Below are 19,550 nucleotides of genomic sequence, written 5' to 3'. Positions count from 1 at the left end.
AGTATTTAACAATGAAGCAACATTTCACACAACAGGCAACAGGGAAAATCCGCAATAAACAATTCATCATGAATCTTATTCACGTAAGGTGAACGTTTTCTGTGCCATTTCAGCCAATACAGCTTTTGGTCCTTTTTTTTTTTTCAAATGTGCAATTGTAACTGGGTGAACCTACCTGTAAATGTTGCTGCATTGGGTTCTCTCAACTTGAATAAGCAGCATGTCAATTCATACTGTAGCAGGATGGTGCACCACCCTATTGGCACTTATGAGTCCACGCCTATTTGAACGAAAGGTACCTACAGCAACGGACCAGCCACCTGGCGGTTCATGACAGAGCACTTCTCACTGGTCTCCAAGATGCTTTAACCTCAGTCCCTGTGAATTTTTTCTATGGAGATATGTCAAAGATACGGTGTTCGATGACCTCTACCAGCTATCATTCATGAACTAAAAGAAGGAATAATTGCAGCTATTCAAACTGCTATTCAAACTGTTACCCCAGAAATGCTGCAGAGAATGTGGAACAAATTCAAGTATCTGGTTGATGTTGCTTGAGTGTCTGGAGGGGCTCATACTGAACATTTATGAACATGTTTTCTACTGAAAAAAAATTTAGTACTCTACATGTTGATTAATTATGCAAGATTCCATCACGTTTCTTTAATTAAATACAGATTTTCAGAGTTGTGGTATCCTTTTTGAATCACCCTGAATAAGACAGTACTTAAAAACTGGGTAATATTAAAATGGTAATTTAAAAAAACAAGTATTAACCAATAGTTACAACTAAAAGATTATTATAACTTGTGTAGTAAAAATGAAGCTGCCCAGAAAGGTACAAATTTTAATAATTTTATAGCTAAAACTGCCAGTTACCCATTATTTTTAAATTACTATTTTAATTTTATTACTTAATTCCATATTATAAGTTAATTAAAATGTCAAATAGGAATTTGTATGAGTATAAAGAGTCTCTTATTAATGCAGTCATTACAAAGCAGCAATGAAAATATATTCTTACAGTATCCTTTAACCCTTGAGCAGGCATGCTGATTTTCATAACAAGTGGGCGTGTGGAGTACTTTGTTCACATGTAAAGAATAGCTGTCTTTATGTTACCATGGCAAACTCATAGTTTAATCTTAATTTAACTGTACAACAATAAAATAAACTTATATTATAAAAACTAAATCACCATGTAATTAAACAATAATAAAATAAACTTTCCTTGTATCACTCTGTTGCCATGTTCAAGTCTTATGACACAGTAATGACACACTCGGAACATTAAAAAAGTGCAGTTGCATCCCATCCCCGGAAGCCGCTTATTTGAGTACTGATTACCTCATAGACAACTGCCTTATTGTGGGATTGTGCTGCTAGCTTGGAATCTGGGGCATTTTCTTGCACAGATCACAATTTTTTCTCACCTATCTCACTGTTCATTTTATATTACTGCTGCTGATTTGGACATATGTCAACACAACTTACCACAGTGTTAACTGAAGCAATACTGAAGGAAAAGGTACGGACTAACAACTGTAAAACAATGAGATGGTACAAGGCAATATTAAATTGTTGTTGGCACACTTTATACACGGGTGCACTTGCTCGAGGGTTAAAATATGAGAAAAGTTACGTACAGTTCAAATAACTTTGTGCATTGTCACATTGTTATGAAAGATGCTGCACAGGGACCATCTGTGCTAGCAGTTAGTAGATTCCAGCCTTGCAGGCAGCCAGTAGCGTTGAGTATTTGCGAGTGAAGCAGTTACATTTCAGATTCGATCAGCAGTCTGGAATAATGTGTTTTGTGCCCTGTGTGTGTGTGTGGTTTTCTCTCAGACTTGAACAATTAGTAACTGTAGAGGATACAATATTCTGACAAACATTTCCATAAAGAGAAGATATAAAAAATGTTGTAAATCAATGAATAAAATATACAGATTTGTAGCTTTCAGGTACGATAGCTGTAGTGCAATTGTGTCATCTGAGATATCATTAACTGAAATTGCATGAAGTGATTAAAAGTTGTTAATTCAGATGTTCATTGCAAAAATGTTTATTTGCTGTGACATTAATTTCTGTAGTTTTAAAGATATTTAAAACTGTTGTCATTGGATGTGCCTCATTTTTCTGAGATTGCAGATGTATTCAGATTTGATTTAATACTTGGCTGTGAATTATTACAGATTCTTTAAGAGCTTTGAGAAGCCATCTTTCAGCTTGTCTGACATGCTGCTAATTCATGGACATTTCCAGTGAACAGGCCATGCGAGCTACAGCCTCCAGATTCTCACCTTTGGGGTTTACCCATTTTCGGCAATGCTGCTTGCCTTTCTACCTGGACTTTCCAGTACCAGTCACCTAACTGGACCTGCTGCAGCATGCCCTGAGCCCTGGGCCCATTAGCATTCAGCTGCATAATTTCACCTTCCCTGGTACTACTTCCAGGCAGCTAAATCACTCACCTTCATTAGTGTAATGTTAATTGTTCAATAGCTACTTAATCTTTAAGTGTGGGTGAAGATAGTGCCTGAAGCTGCACCTTTCTCCATTTTCCCAATTCCGAAATATATGTGATCGAAGTTTTAAATGCTATATATGAAGACTGTAATGATGGGAATGAAATGGGGTTGGGTGGGACATCCAGCTACGAGAATGAGTGTTAGATTGTGAAAGATGAGCAAGCACCAAGATGATGATCTTGTGGTGGGGAGGTGGAGGGGGAGGGGAAGGGCGGAGTAGGTGATGTCACAACACATGCAGGAGTGATTGGGATGCTGGACAAGTTTGGAGGAAGACTTTACCCAGCAGCCTGGGTGTCAAATGGTTGATGATGATAACAATGGTGGTGGTGATAAGCAACAAATGGCAGCATTCAACTACTTTCACTCCAATCAAGGAAGCTGCCTGGATTTTGTAAAATGTGGGGGGAGGGGGAGGACGGTCTGACTTGTTAAAGGGGACCTTAAAATGACTCACATTTTTTTATTTATTTTGAAAATTTCCATAAAGAATGATAAAGCATTTTATTCAAAAATGATTTCAGAGTTTTCACAAAGCAGACATATAATCTCATTATTTAGGAGTGCTGTATTTTGGCAAGCCACTAAGAAACAGTCATGCTCCAATCTCCCATCACTCTCCAAGTTCATTTTACACTCATCTTCTTTTATTATGGATTTGAGCTGTCCGCCCTGGGTAACTGAGTGGTCAGCGCGACAGAATGTCAATTCTAAGGGCCCAGGTTCGATTCCTGGCTGGGTCGGAGATTTTCTCCGCTCAGGGACTGGGTGTTGTGTTCTACTAATCATCACCATTTCATTCCCATCGATGTGCAAGTCGCCGCAGTGGCGTCAAATCGAAAGACCTGCACCCGCCGAACGGTCTACCTGACGGGAGGCCCTAGTCACATGACATTACTATTATGGATTTGAGCTGAGGAAGTTATCAAGAACGGATGAGCACTAATTTTTTGGGAAACTGTGATTATTACTGACAGGGTTGTTGTAATAAACAAATCTGAAATTGTAGTGTTTGACGGAAATGCTAGAAGAATTTTCAGAACCAAAATGCAAAAGACCTGGATTTATTCAACCTTACACTTAGTAGGGAAGCAACAATAGCATAAGGGGTTGGTCACAGCAGTTCAGTGATTTCAAACATAAACTGGTCACTAGATGTCACCTCCATGACAAAGCCATCAGGTACATTTCAACCCTTATAGTACTGTCCAAGTCAGCTGGTGGTGATGTGAGTCTTAACCCATTAGAGCTGTGCGTTGCCATATGGCAACGTTTGTAACACTTTTTTAAAATCGTTGATTCAACGAAGCGAGAGCATTGGCAGCACTGGATTCTGTTCCGCAAGACTGTAAAGATCACTACAATGCAACAGTTTTAACAATAAATTTAAATTCTGCGGCATAAGCAGTGTTGGAAGTCGTCGTATGCTGGCGAAGAAAAATGGAGTATAAGTTCGAGTAAGTATGTTTTACACAGTAACTTACGATATATAATTTGGTTTTTTAGTGCAGTTGTGCTTTAAATACTCAAATATATATTCTATGGACGTTACTGCTTGCCGTGAAATAAATTACGTTCATTTAGGCCGTTTGAACGTCGGTGTTGCCATATGGAACTCAGTAAAAGGAAGAATTTTCTCTTTTTTGTTTTAGAAGAGGTTTCTCGCTTGCTGAGGCGCTGGCGTTTCTTTATAATGACGATATTGAAGGTGATGTGTTTGTTGAGCCCCCAGATCTGAATAGAGAAGAATGATGGATTATTTTATGTGCGGTGGCTGGACAACTCAGTTGTCACAATGATCTCTTCTTCATGTGGTGCACAAGAAGTTGGCCAAGTCAAGAGATTCTCGGAACTAAAAAAGTAAAATATTATGATTCCCAGACCAAAACTGGTAGCCAAATATAATACATATATGGGAGGTACTGATCAGATGGATCAGAATCTAGCATGCTATCGCATTGCAATAAGAAGCAAGAAATGGTACTGATGACTCTTTACACAGATGTTAGATGTCGCCATACAAAACAGTTGGATTTTGCATAATAAAGCAAGGAACCAAACTATTTCTCAGCTTGATTTCCAGAGAGAAGTAGCAACAGTGTACTTGCAAAGACACCAAGCTTTACCAAAAGGAGCCGGGAGACCATCTGCATCGAGGGCATGTTCCGAAAGAAAGGATATTGCGGAGTTTCAGGAGTGCTAGTTCTGCAAGGTTCGCAGGAGAGCTTCTGTAAAGTTTGCAAGGTAGGAGACGAGATACTGGCAGAAGTAAAGCTGTGAGACCGGGCGTGAGTCACGCTTCGGTAGCTCAGACGGTAGAGCACTTGCCCGCGAAAGGAAAAGGTCCTGAGTTCGAGTCTCGGTCGGGCACACAGTTTTAATCTGCGAGGAAGTTTCATATCAGCGCACACTCCGCTGCAGAGTGAAAATCTCATTCTGGAAACATCCCCAAGGCTGTGGCTAAGCCATGTCTCCGCAATATCCTTTCTTTCAGGAGTGCTAGTTCTGCAAGGTTCGCGGGAGAGCATCTGTAAAGTTTGGAAGGTAGGAGACGAGGTACTGGCAGAAGTAAAGCTGTGAGACCGGGCGTGAGTCATGCTTCGGTAGCTCAGATGGTAGAGCACTTGCCCGCAAAAGGCAAAGATCCCGAGTTCTAGTCTCGGTGGAGCACACACTTTAAATCTACCAGGAAGTGTCATATCAGCGCACACTCCGCTGCAGAGTGAAAATCTCATTCTAAGACATTATTGTCGCATGTATTCCGCGCTTATAACTGCCTGTTGTACAACCCTGACCTCTCGCACTACGTTATACCAACGCCATCTAGGGACAAGGTGGCGTTAGCTACGCACCGCTCTCTTGCCACAGCAGTGAGAGAGCTGATTCCCCAGTGAAAGCGATCATATGATAATTAAACATTCACTGACAAATATGGCTGATATGTTATCTACAACATTCTTTCCAAATAGATACGAAATAGACACATATGAATATACGGTTTAGAACAAGTCCAAATTTTATTTCTTGTAATTACCGCACAAATGCGAAATATTGATACAATGTTCAAAACATAGGTTTTTTGTGCACCAAGAACATACAAGCAAAGACGACATATGACAGCCCTGCGAATCACAGACGTTGTTAGATGTCCGTAGACAAAACTGGGCTGGTGTTAGGAATGAGTCAGGCCTAGTATCAGTATATTTCAAGGAGTGCCACGCATATTTAATAAAATTCTGAAACCGTGGGGAGGAAAATTGATAATGTAATACAGAATATTGTCATGGTGATAGACAGGAAATTGCGGTGATCTGCACACAATAATTTTCTCTGTTAGTTTTATGTAAAATGCCTTCCACTGACAGAAAAATTCTCTGTCTAAAGGTTGAATTACGTTCATTGTGCCGGGTGGAATCTGAAATATCTCTACTTCTTCGTCAGGGTGGGCTCGAAATACAGCTTTCAATGAATCGGATCTTTTATGGCCTGACCACGAATCTAGAAGGAGAAGAGATTTGTTCCTGCAGAACGGAAGAAAAGCGTGACGCATGAAAAGTGTAACGTTTTCATTTCCCATTTCTCCAGACTTCGATGCGTCTACCACAAGACTGTTTGCGTAGAACATTGTTCTTTTGACACGTGGTCCAAAACGTCCAGTTGGTTCTTGAAGACACACATATAGTTTATGCAGCAATGAACCGTCCAGACTAATTATGAGCATTATAGTGTATGAATGGGTGAGTGCAGTCGTGGACTGCGCAATCGCCTCAATATGTTTTCCCCTTTGAATGACAGTGTCCTTTTCGCATGCATTTCTTTTTGAAAACCTGACTGATCTGCATTGTACACGTACGATTCACTAAAACTAGCAATATTATTTTTTGCATTCATAAGAAAAGCTTCTATCATTTCGATTTGTGTCACTTCATTTTCTGACCTGTTTCTCGATACAAATTTTGTTATTTTTCTTGCCACAGTTATATGTGATCTTTTGAAGCGATTAATTCAACTTTGAGAAGTTGTAACTTCTTTAGTGCCTATCGCGTTGGCAATCTCTAACGCCAAATCATGCAAAGTTGTATGACTAAATGACTGTTGTCAAAAAGTCACGCATTTATCTCCGTCGCAATTTCCAGTCGACTCTTACGTCGTCCAGCAACTTCCTTTTTCCATCTATACAATTCACGTTCAGAACGGACAAAGCGATACTTATTTTGAACAGTACTGACATATAGGCATTTCTTACCACTTTCGTTCAACCAATACATCACCGCTTTTTCTTTGTCTGATAAGGTAATTGTAGTTGCTGGTGTTACTTTTGGAGATAATTGATGATGGTACACGGCACTATCACTCGAAGAGTCTTCATGAGTGCAACTTTCGTCGGTACCTTCACGATCTATAGATTCACAGTCTGCAATATCGAGTGTTTCAGTTGTTTCTAGCCACATGTCTGTGCCATTTACATGCTCGTCTAGAAGTTTAACAACCATGTCGCACAACACATAGTCTTCACGCGTGTTTTCTGTTGATTGCTTCATTTGGCATCTGTGTTATATCTCCATGGCAAGCAGCAAAACATTTACATTTACCTGTGAGGTGAGATTGAATGTTCACCGTAAAGTGGCTTGCGGAGTATAGATGAACATGTACAGAACATCTTTCACATCTCTAACCAGTTTCAGGATGGTATGTTTCGAAATACGTACCAGTAATTAAAAGGACGTGCATGCCACAGAAACAAATATTCGTTTCGCCTTTCCACCAAAATCGTGGAGCGATATTCCTCTTTAGTGAACGCCACGGTAAGACGGCCGCACTTCCCGACCATGCGCACAACGCTCGCGACTCGCCATTTCCAGGGGTGGCCAGCAGTCACTGCAAGCACCGAGCAGGAAACACAGACATGTTTGTGATTTTTTTTAGGTGACTTCCAGTTCATGTCAGCAGCTACAATTCTGCATACGGACCTTTTGCACAGTTAAATAACAGTGCTAAAAAAAGCAATGCATGTTTCGGCATGACAAGTCTGACGATTCTCTTGTGAGGTTGGATTAGCGAAATTCTGCTGCAATACACTAACAGAAGAGAAAGCTGAGAAGAGACAACAACACTGCCAGTTAAAGGGAAATACTCATGTTTGTCTTAACCAGGCAATGTTCTTAATGACTGAGGTAAGCACGCACTGCTCTTGACCTGCTACTACAGAAGCTTTCTTGCTGGAGTGCTAGTTCTGTATGGTATGCAGGTGAACTTATCTGACAGTTTTAAGGTGGAAAAGAGGTAATGGTGGAAGCAAAGCTGTGGGTGTGGGTCACGAGTCATGCCTAAGTAGCTTTGTCTGAGGGAGCAATGCCCACTTACAGGCCGGTTCAAGTGTCGAGTCACTCTCCAACACAATTGTGAAACTCCGACAGTTTTCCTGCTGTTGCACCACTGCCAAGCGGCTGGCCTACATCTACATCTACATGATTACTCTGCAATTCACTTTTAAGTGCTTGGCAGAGGGTTCATCGAACCACAATCATACTATCTCCCTACCATTCCACTCCCGAACAGCGCCTGGAAAAACGAACACCTAAACCTTTCTGTTCAAGCTCTGATTTCTCTTATTTTATTTTGATGATCATTCCTACCTATGTAGGTTGGGCTCAACAAAATATTTTCACATTCGGAAGAGAAAGTTGGTGACTGAATAAAGAGATCTCGCCGCGACGAAAAACGTCTTTGCTTTAATGACTTCCATCCCAACTCACGTATCGTATCTGCCACACTCTCTCCCCTATTACATGATAATACAAAACGAGCTGCCCTTTTTTGCACCCTTTTGATGTCCTCGGTCAATCCCACCTGGAAAGGATCCCACACCGTGCAGAAATATTCTAACAGAGGACGAATGAGTGTAGTGTAAGCTGTCTCTTTAGTGGACTTGTTGTATCTTCTAAGTTTCCTGCCAATCAAACGCAACTGCAGTTGTTCCTAATTTTAGCACCCAGGTACTTAGTTGAATTGACAGCCTTGAGAATTGTACTATTTATCGAGTAATCGAATTCCAACGGATTTCTTTTGGAACTCGTGTGGATCACCTCACACTTTTCGTTATTTAGCGTCAACTGCCACCTGCCACAGTATACAGCAATCTTTTCTAAATCGCTTTGCAACTGATACTGGACTTCGGATGACCTTACTAGACGGTAAATTACAGCATCATCTGCGAACAACCTAAGAGAACTGCTCAGATTGTCACCCAGGTCATTTATATAGATCAGGAACAGCAGAGGTCCCAGGATGCTTCCCTGGGGAACACCTGATATTACTTCAGTTTTACTCGATGATTTGCCTTCTATTACTACGAACTGCGACCTTCCTGACAGGAAATCATGAACCCAGTCGCACAACTAACATGATACCCCATAAGCCCGCAGCTTGATTAGAAGTTGCTTGTGAGGAATGGTGTCAAAAGCTTTCCGGAAATCTAGAAATACGGAATCAACTTGAGATTCCCTGTCGATAGCGGCCATTACTTCGTGCAAATAAAGAGCTAGCTACGTTGCACAAGAATGATGTTTTCTGAAACCATGCTGATTACGTATCAATAGATCGTTCCCCTCGAGGTGATTCATAATGTTTGAATACAGTATATGCTCCAAAACCCTACTGCAAACCGACGTCAATGATATAGGTCTGTAGTTCGATGGATTACTCCTACTACCCTTCTTAAACATTGGTGCGACCTGCGCAATTTTCCAATCTATAGGTACAGATCTATCGGTGAGCGAGCGGTTGTATATGATTGCTAAGTAGGGAGCTATTGTACCAGCGTAATCTGAAAGGAACCTAATCGGTATACAATCTGGACCTGAAGACTTGCCCGTATCAAGTGATTTGAGTTGCTTCGCAACACCTAAGGTATCTACTTCTAAGAAACTCATGCTAGCAGCTGTTCGTGTTTCAAATTCTTGAATATTCCATTCGTCTTCCCTGGTGAAGGAATTTCGGAAAACTGCGTTCAATAACTCCGCTTTAGCGGCACAATCGTTGGTAACAGTACCATCGGCACTGCGCAGCGAAGGTATTGACTGCTTCTTCCCGCTTATGTACTTTACATATGACCACAATTTCTTCGGATTTTCTACCAAATTTTGAGACAATATTTTGTTGTGGAACCTATTAAAGGCATCTCGCATTGAAGTCCGTGCCAAATTTCGTGTGTCTGTAAATTTTAGCCAATCTTCGGGATTTCGCGTTCTTATGAACTTCGCATGCTTTTTCCGTTGCCTCCTCAACACCATTCGGACCTGTTTTGTGTACCACGGGCTGTAGAAATACGCCATGAGACAACTGTGTGTTGTGTCTGTGGAGAGGATAAGAACTTTCAAAATGCAAATAAGGTCATACTTTGATGTTTGTTGTGCCTTTTTTTTTTAATTACAGAATTTGGTATAATCCTTTTCTTCTAAATTTCTCAAAACTACTTCATGCTTTGGATGATGGCCCACCTCTATTCCTTTGACACCACCCTCCTAGGTTGTGGTTTTTGTTGGATAGAAATGAAATGCCCCCATCTGGGCTAGTTCGCCACCGAGTGCAAGTCCTATTTCAGTCGACGGCACATTGGGTGACTTGTGAGCTGGTGATGAGGATGTAAAGATGATGACGACAACACCACACCTAGTGCACGAGCAGAGAAAATCCCCAACCCGGCCAGGAATCGAACCCGGGCCCACTGCATGGGAGGCATGCACATAACCACCCAGCTAAGCAGGGAGCCTCTTCGGTAGAAAATTTTGCAGTAATGATCAGTAGCCTGAAATTTTCCCTGTCCTGTATGGTGTCTTTCAATGTGGAAGGATATCACTGATAAGATTCGCTGATGACATTGCTATCCTGAATGAAAATGAACAAGAATTACAGGATCTGCTGAATGGAATGACCAATCTAATAAGTACAGAATATGGATTGATAGTAAACAGAGGTAAAGCAAAAGTTATGAAAAGTAGCAGAAATGAGAACAATGAGAAACTTAAGATCACAATTGGTGATCATGAAGGATAAGATAAGGAATTCTTCTACACTAGGCACCAAACTAAACCATGGCAGGCAGAGCAAGATGGACATAAAAAACAAGCCCTGACACAATGGGTATTCCTGACCAAGATAAGTCCTCTAGTATTAAACATAGGATTTAATTTGAGGAAGAAATTTCTGAGAATGTACACTACTGGCCATTAAAATTGCTACACCAAGAAGAAATGCAGATGATATATGAGTATTCATTGGACAAATATATTATACTAGAACTGACATGTGATTACATTTTCACGCAATTTGGGTGCATAGATCCTGAGAAATCAGTACCCAGAACAACCACCTCTGGCCATAATAGTGGCCTTGATATGCCTGGGCAATGAGTCAAACAGAGCTCCGATGGCGTGTACAGGTACAGCTGCCCGTGCAGCTTCAACACGATACCACAGTTCATCGAGAGTAGTGACTGGCGTATTGTGACGAGCCAGTTGCTCGGCCACCATTGACCAGACGTTTTCAATTGGTGAGAGATCTGGAGAATGTGCTAGCCAGGGCAGCAGTCGAACATTTTCTGTATCCAGAGGACCTGCAACATGCGGTCGTGCATTACCCTGCTGAAATGTAGGGTTTCGCAGGGTTCGAATGAAGGGTAGAACCATGGGTCGTAACACATCTGAAATGTAATGTCCACTGTTCAAAGTGCCGTCAATGCAAATAAGAAGTGACCGAGACGATGGCACCTCATACCACCATGCCAGGTGATACGCCAGTATGGCGATGACAAATACACACTTCCATTGTGCGTTCACCTCAATATCGCCAAACACGGATGCTACCATCATGATGCTCTAAACAGAACATGGATGCATAAAAAAAAATGATGTTTTGCCATTCGTGCACCCAGGTTTGTCATTCAGTACACAATCACAGATGCTCCTGTCTGTGATGCAGCGTCATGAGTAACTGCAGCAGTGGCCTCCAAGCTGATAGTCTGTGCTGCTGCAAACATCATCGAACTGTTCGTGCAGATGTTTGTTGTCTTGCAAACGTCCCCATCTGTTGACTCAGAGATCGAGACGTGGCTGCACGATCTGTTACAGTCATGCCTATCATCTCGACTGCTAGTGATACGAGGCCATTGGGATCAAGCTCGGCATTCCATATTACCCTCCTGAACCCACCGATTCCATATTCTGCTAAAAGTGATTGGATCTTGACCAACGTGAGCAGCAATGTCATGATACGATAAACCGCAATCGCGATAGGCTGCAATCCGACCTTTATCAAAGTCGGAAATGTGGTAGCACGCATTTCTCCTCCTTACAAGAGGCATCACAACAATGTTTCACCAGGCAACGCCGGTCAGCTGCTGTTTGTGCATGAGAAATCGGTTGGAAACTTTCGTCGTGTCAGCACGTTGTAGGTGTCACCACCGGCACCAACCTCACGTGAATGTTCTGAAAAGCTTATCATTTGCATATCACAGCATCTTCTTCCTGTCGGTTAAGTTTTGCGTCTGTAGCACGTCATCTTCATGGTGTAGCAATTTTAATGGCCAGTAGTGTACATTCGGAGCACAGCATTGTGTAGTAGTGAAACATGGACTGTTGAAAAACTTGAAAAGAAGATGATTAAAGTACTTGAGATTTGGTGTTACAGAAGAAAGTTTAAAATTAGGTGGATTGATAAGGTAATGAATAAAGAGGTTCTCCAGAGCATTTGTGAAGAAAGGAATTTATGAAAAAAAAAAAAAAAAAAGTCTTACAAGAAGGGACAGGATGGTAGGACATCTGTTAAGGCATCACAGAATAACTTCTATGGCACTAGAGGAAGGTGTGGAGCATAAAAGCTGAAGAGGAAGGCTGAGATTGGAATACATCGAACATGCAATGGAGGATGTAGGTTTCGAGTGCTACTCTGACAAGGGGAGGCCGCCAATTGTGAACTTCAGAGTCGATTCATACTGCGCATAATAAAAGCTCATGGCCAGAGGTGTAATGTGGCAAAGCACCAAGATGCACCTCTCAGCCGTTGTCGAGAAAATTGACAGTTAAAAGAAACCATTGCAGCAGTGAAATACTCTCTATGATTAATAAATTAATAATTTCTTACAGCGTTGTGGCACAGCGGTAACCTCCTTTTTATTTTTTATTTTTTTTTTTTTACTTACCAAACGAAAGTGCTGGCAGGTTGATAGACACACAAACAGACACAAACACACACACAAATTTCAAGCTTTCGCAACACACGGTTGCTTCATCAGGAAAGAGGGAAGGAGAGGGAAAGATGAAAGGATGTGGGTTTTAAGGGAGAGGGTAAGGAGTCATTCCAATCCTGGAAACGGAAAGACTTGCCTTAGGGGGAAAAAAGGACAGGTATACACTCGTGCACACACACATATATCCATCTGCACATACACAGACACAAGCTGACATTTGTTGAAAGTCGTTTGTCGTGGAAAAACTGGCGACACCGAACATCATTATGTTTTCCGTAAACAAAGTTGTATTTCGCAAATTAATTGTCTTCATAATGTTTAACACATATAGTTAACGAAAGACGTAGAAATGATATTCCGAAATGAATACATATAGTGTAATTCAAACATTCAAATTAGAATAGAGACCCCACGAACACAAATTTGCTGTGGCAGGTATGAAATATAAACTCCGTTACTCGCTCGTTACACTTGAAGGACAGATGTTGAATGGGACGAAATGAGCCGGCGCATAACAGCGTTGTTGCCTGCTAACTTCGAAAGAAGGTAGATGAGGTCCCTAGCGCAACTTATAACATCGTCGAAAATCAGTGCGTACGTGAGAGCTTTGGTACACCCTGTTAAACAAACGGAAAAATGGAGGCGGTACAATTGGAGAGGGATCTGGGCCCTTTGCATGAAAGTGATGTGATCGAAGAAGATTCTATACACAGTGAAGTGGCGAAACAACAATTGAAAGATGTGTTGGTGTAATTTGAAAGCCTCCTTCGTAACAGTAATCGCATGGCAGGAGAACTGTCATCATCAATCAATGAAGAAGCCGTGGTAATTGGGGAAGAAATGTTCCAGAACATGCTGCAAATGCTCGCCGAAAAAAACCCTTTTTCATAATGAGGAACTGATAGACATTAATGAAATCGATGATAATAATTCCTACAAAGACGTTGAAACGAGTCCCATTGCCAACGAATCGTCAGACAAATACGAGCCGGACGAGAGGAAAAAAAGGGTACGACTATATTTCTCTGGATTACAAAATTAGAGCTGTCAATCTGGCCAAAGAACATCCAGGCTGGAGTCTCAAAACTCTACAAAAAAAAAAAAAAAAAAAAAAAAAAGGGTGCTCTCGTTTGAAAAATATGGGCTATTTGTCCAGGTGGGAAGAGCAAATCAAATGTGGCGGTAGCAAATTTGATAAATATTGCACCATCAATTCATGGGTGCATGATCACTTCGTAGAAGCTCGACAAAACTTCCAGCAAGTTACCACCAGAAACCTGCAGCAGTGGGCCTTGGGAGCTGCAAGTCAGGTCCCAGATTTCAACTTCAAAGCTTCAAAAACATGGGTCACCAAATTTAAAAAGAAGCATGGGACTCGGCAACGGAAAATCACATTTGTTTCCCAGAAAGAGACGGCTACCCAAGACGAAATTTTGGCCGCAGCGGACACATTTCGGATCCAGACGCGAACGTTGATAACTAACTTCAACAAAGATTTCATAATTAATACTGATCAAACAGGTACGTAAAGAGCTGTTCACAAATGTCATATGACATGATGATAGAATATGATAATCTGATATATAACAGACAACACAGATTTCGTATATTTCTTATATAAACGATATTTTTATATTTTGTTTGTTAGGGTGCCAGAACCAGTCCACGTTCAACAGAACTCTCGCCGAAAAAGGGTCAAAGGCTGTCCTGGTAACTCGACTTGACATTAACAAGGTGACGCATTCATATACGGCACAATATTCAATCACGATGTCTGGACGAGTCTTGCCTCTTGTTTTCGTATGCCTCCAAGAGTCCACAGGTACGTTTGGACCCAGAGTACAGACGACAGTTGACGAGTATGCCAACATTGTTATTACATCCTCCAAATCCGGTAAAATAACAACGGGTTTGTTCATGGACTTCTTGCGTAATGCTTTGCAACCATACGTACAGAAAAAAGAATTTCTCCTTCTGATCGACTCTTGGGGTGGGCAAACGAACCTGGCGTTATATGATGAGATGTTCCAGGACGATAAGAAGTTACCAATGTGCACTATAAAAGTCATTCCTCCAAAGTGCACTCCTCTCGTCCAACCGTGTGGCGTGTATTTTTACTGGAAGGTAAAAAATTTGATCAAGCGCCTTCAAGATTGTGCTTTTTTAATCGAGCGAAACCGTGACATCAACTCCAGAGACGATTGTATAAAAATCCAATCCATCGTCCACCACCAATTGTCTTCTCTGATTTTTGCCGATCTGATACGATACGCCTGGTATGCATCAAACCTGACTAGCGATGGAACACTTTTTCAGCATGTCAATCAGGTGTGTTTCCCAACAGATAATTTAAAAAAGAATTGTTCTTGTAAAAACACATCGTTTATCAGATGTGCTCGATGTCGTGCTGTTTTCTGCTTTCCAATTTATATGATAACTATCACTCTGGTTCGTGCGATACTCCAGCTACTTCTGGTCACTAATTGTTAATTATGTGCACATGTATACCGTAGTTTTCAATAAATTGTATCCACTTGAGTATTATTTGCGATATTATGTTTTATTCCAAGTATTATTTTTCCACGACAAACGACTTTCAACAACTTATTATATGCATAATTGTTGCAACTGTGTGCGTGTGCGCGTGTGTGTGTGTGTGTGTGTGTGTGTGTGTGTGTGTGTGTGTGTGTGTGTGTGTGTGTGTGTGTGTGTGGGTGTGTGTGTGTGTGTGTGTGTGTGTGTGTGTGTGTACATTTGAATTACAAAAAACAAATAATAAAAAAAAGGTTGCATGGCGCGAGATTCGATCCGGCGACCTTCTGATTACGAACCTGAGCGCTTACCGCTGCGCCACAACACTGTAGAGAATTATTAAGCGTAGAGAGTATTTCACCGCAACGGTTTCTTTTAACTGTCGATTTTCTCGACAACGGCTGAGAAGTGCATCTTGGTGCTTTGCCACATTACACCTCTGGCCATGAGCTTTTATTATGCGCAGTATGAATCGAATCTGAATTTCACAATTGGCGGCCTCCCCTTGTGAGATGAAGAGGTTGGCACAGGAGAGGAATTCGTGGCAGGCCACACAATCCAGTCAGACGATTGATGATTAAAAAATATAAATAAAAGTGTTTTCTGTGACATTAAGTATTCTCAAATCTCTTCTTCTGTTTCCAGCCATTCCATACTGATTTCTAATTTGGAAATGAAATTAAATATTTTCTTTGTTAGTTAGATGAGAGCCCATTGCAGTTGGTAAGAGCTGATGGTAGGGTCTAATTGAGGTGCAGACCACATGAAACCGTGGACCAGGTTGTCAACAAGGCACTGTCCAAGGTGGTGGTGGCTCTCCTGGTCCCTCTGGTCCAAATGAACCAATCACCAACTGGAAATGGCCATGTTTGGCTACTCGCAGACTGTTTGTAGTCCTCGTGGACTTCACGTTCCCGAACAGTGATGGAATTTTTACAAATGACAATGCACCGTGTCAACTCGGTTCGAGCAATGATCTCGCTCTTTGGTCCCCTCCCTCAAATCGACCAACCTATGTTTGAGGAACATTCTGGACAACTTGAGAGAAACATTTGGTCACCCAGGTCACTTGACATGAATCACATTGAACATTTGTGAGACTTAATCGAGAGGTCAGTTCGTGCACAAAATCCTCCACCAGAAACTCTTTTACAATTATTGATGGCTAGAAGGGCAGCATGGCTTAACATTTGTGCTGGGGACTTCCAGTAATTTGTTGAGTCATCCGTGCCATGTCAAGTTACTGCACTGTGCCAGGCTAAAGGAGGTCTGACACAATATTAAGAAGTATCCCACGACTTTTTTGTCACCTCAGTGTATGCTGAAGCACTTTAAATCTATGATGCCTTCATGAAAAGCAGTAACAGCATCACATGAACCCCCCCCTCCCCCCCCCCCCACCCCCACCCCTCTATTTCAGTGTCTTTCTTCTTTAAATAGAAGCCCATATGAGATTATTGAAAGATTTATTTGGATTCTGAGTCTGCCCATGTGGACACTTCAACAACTGGGGTTGTGGCATCTATAAATGGGCCTTGTTGTTGTTGTTTTTGTTGCGGTCTTCAGTCCTGAGACCGGTTTGATGCAGCTCTCCATGCTACTCTATCCTGTGCAAGCTTCTTCATCTCCCAGTACCTACTGCAACCTACATCCTTCTGAATCTGCTTAATGTATTCATCTCTTGGTCTCCCTCTACAATTTTTACCCTCCACACTGCCCTCCAATACTAAATTGGTGATCCCTTGATGCCTCAGAACATGTCCTACCAACCCATCCCTTCTTCTACTCGTGCGAAAAACTTCTCTTCTCCCCAATTCTATTCAGTACCTCCTCATTATTTATGTGATCTACCCACCTAATCTTCAGCATTCTTCTGTAGCACCACATTTTAAAAGCTTCTATTCTCATCTTGTCCAAACTATTTATCGTCCATGTTTCACTTCCATACAAGGCTACACTCCATACAAATACTATCAGAAACGACTTCCTGACACTTAAATCTATACTCGATGTTAACAAATTTCTCTTCTTCAGAAACACTTTCCTTGCCATTGACAATCTACATTTTATATCCCCTCTACTTCGACCATCATCAGTTATTTTGCTCCCCAAATAGCAAAACTCCTTTACTACTTTAAGTGTCTCATTTCCTAATCTAATTCCCTCAGCATCACCCGACTTAATTCGACTACATTCCATTATCCTCGTTTCGCTTTTGTTGACGTTCATCTTATACCCTCCTTTCATGACACGGTCCATTCCGTTCAACTGCTCTTCCATGTCCTTTGCTGTCTCTGACAGAATTACAATGTCATCGGCGAATCTCAAAGTTTTTATTACTTCTCCGTGGATTTTAATACCTACTCCGAATTTCTTTTTTCTTCTTCTTCTTCTTCTTCTTCTTCTTCTTCTTTTTTTTTTTTTTCCTTCACTGCTTGCTCAATATACAGATTGAATAACATTGGGGAGAGGCTACAACCCTGTCTCACTCCCTTCCCAACCACTGCTTCCCTTTCATGTGCCTCAACTCTTATAACTGCCATCTGCTTTCTGTACAAGTTGTAAATAGCCTTCCATTCCCCATAATTTTGTCGCTGCTATCTTCAGAATTTCAAAGAGAATATTCCAGTCAACATTGTCAAAAACTTTCTCTACATCTACAAATGCCGTAAATGTAGGTTTACGTTCTCTTAAACTATCTTCTAAGCTAAGTCATAGGGTCAGTATTGCCTCATGTGTTTCAACATTTCTACAGAATCCAAACTGATCCTCCCTGAGGTCGCCTTCTACCAGTTTTTCCATTCATCTGTAAAGTATTCGAATTAGTATTTTGCAGCTGTGACTTATTAAACTGATAGTTCAGTAATTTTCACATCTATCAACACCTGCTTTCTTTGGGTTTGGAATAATTATATTCTTCTTGAAGTCTGAGGGTATTTCGCCTGTCTCATACATCTTGCTCACCAGTTGTAGAGTTTTGTCAGGACTGGCTCTCCCAAGGCCATCAGTAGTTCTAATGGAATGTTGTCTACTCCTAGGGCCTTGTTTCGACTCAGGTCTTTCAGTGCTCTGTAAAACTCTTCATGCAGTATCATATCTCCCATTTCATTTTCATCTACATCCTCTTCCATTTCCATAATATTGTCTTCGAGTAGTTTGCCCTTGTATAGACCCTCTATATACTCCTTCCACCTTTCTGCTTTCCCTTCTTTGCTTGGAACTGGGTTTCCATCTCAGCTCTTGATATTCATGCGAGTGGTTCTCTTTCCTCCAAAGGTCTCTTTAATTGGGCCTTATGATTTCCTTTACTGCTGCCGGAGTGGAATGTTTCTGGCTGTATGAAGTGTTTGAATAATTGGAAGTGCAATATTTGCACTTTGTATCTGGTCAGGAAGGGCCAAGTTTCTGTATTGATTTATGATCTTTTGACAGTCTGCAGAATAAGGTAGCACCTGCTGCCTGTGCCATTCACAACAAATCATCAGTTTATCAATAATTTTGTCTACCAGAATGCCCCCTATGGTTTTACCATTGAAAAGTGCCTCATTTCTCAAACACAATGTGCATTATGTAGGTGATCCAGATTCTAGTTTTGTGCTAATTTTATCACCATAGCATCTACTACATTGTCGGATGCTTCAGAGGCCCTCATCAGATAAGAACTTTGAATAACAAACACCCATTTCACTCACAGATCAATTGAAAATGTCAATATCTGTAGAGGCCTCCATTCCACTTCTTCCTTCACATTTCTTGTCGCAGACAAGTTCTGCTTGGTTCATATTTATAATAATTTCTTTTCAGAATCTGGAAGTTTGTTATCTCTCTGATATCCAGAATGTTCATTATAGCATCAGAATTTCTACATATGATGTCTATTTACGTTATGAAAAGCTACTGTATTGTTTTTGACAGTGCTACCAATAGAACCAACATAATTTCACCTTTGTATTACAGCAAACCACAGCATTCTATACAAAAACTTAGAGAGTTTATTTGATCTTGAATTTAGCATTTTGCATTTTGAACAGGTGCAGGTAATACTTAAAAATAAAATAAAATAACAAGTTTTAAATGATTGGTGAACCATTTTATTATGAAAATTGCAAATTTTATAATGAGGTAAAAGTCTGGAGGAAATAAATAAATCCGTTTTAACTCCTCTCAAAGGACTTTCAACGATACAATTGTGACTCGGGTACTGTGATCTGTATGTATTACGTTACACTCAGATTTTATTA

Source organism: Schistocerca cancellata, chromosome 11, assembly GCF_023864275.1.
Source record: "Schistocerca cancellata isolate TAMUIC-IGC-003103 chromosome 11, iqSchCanc2.1, whole genome shotgun sequence".
NCBI lineage: Eukaryota > Metazoa > Arthropoda > Insecta > Orthoptera > Acrididae > Schistocerca > Schistocerca cancellata.
The sequence above is the reverse complement of the archived record's forward strand: the minus strand, read 5'-3'. Positions refer to the sequence as shown.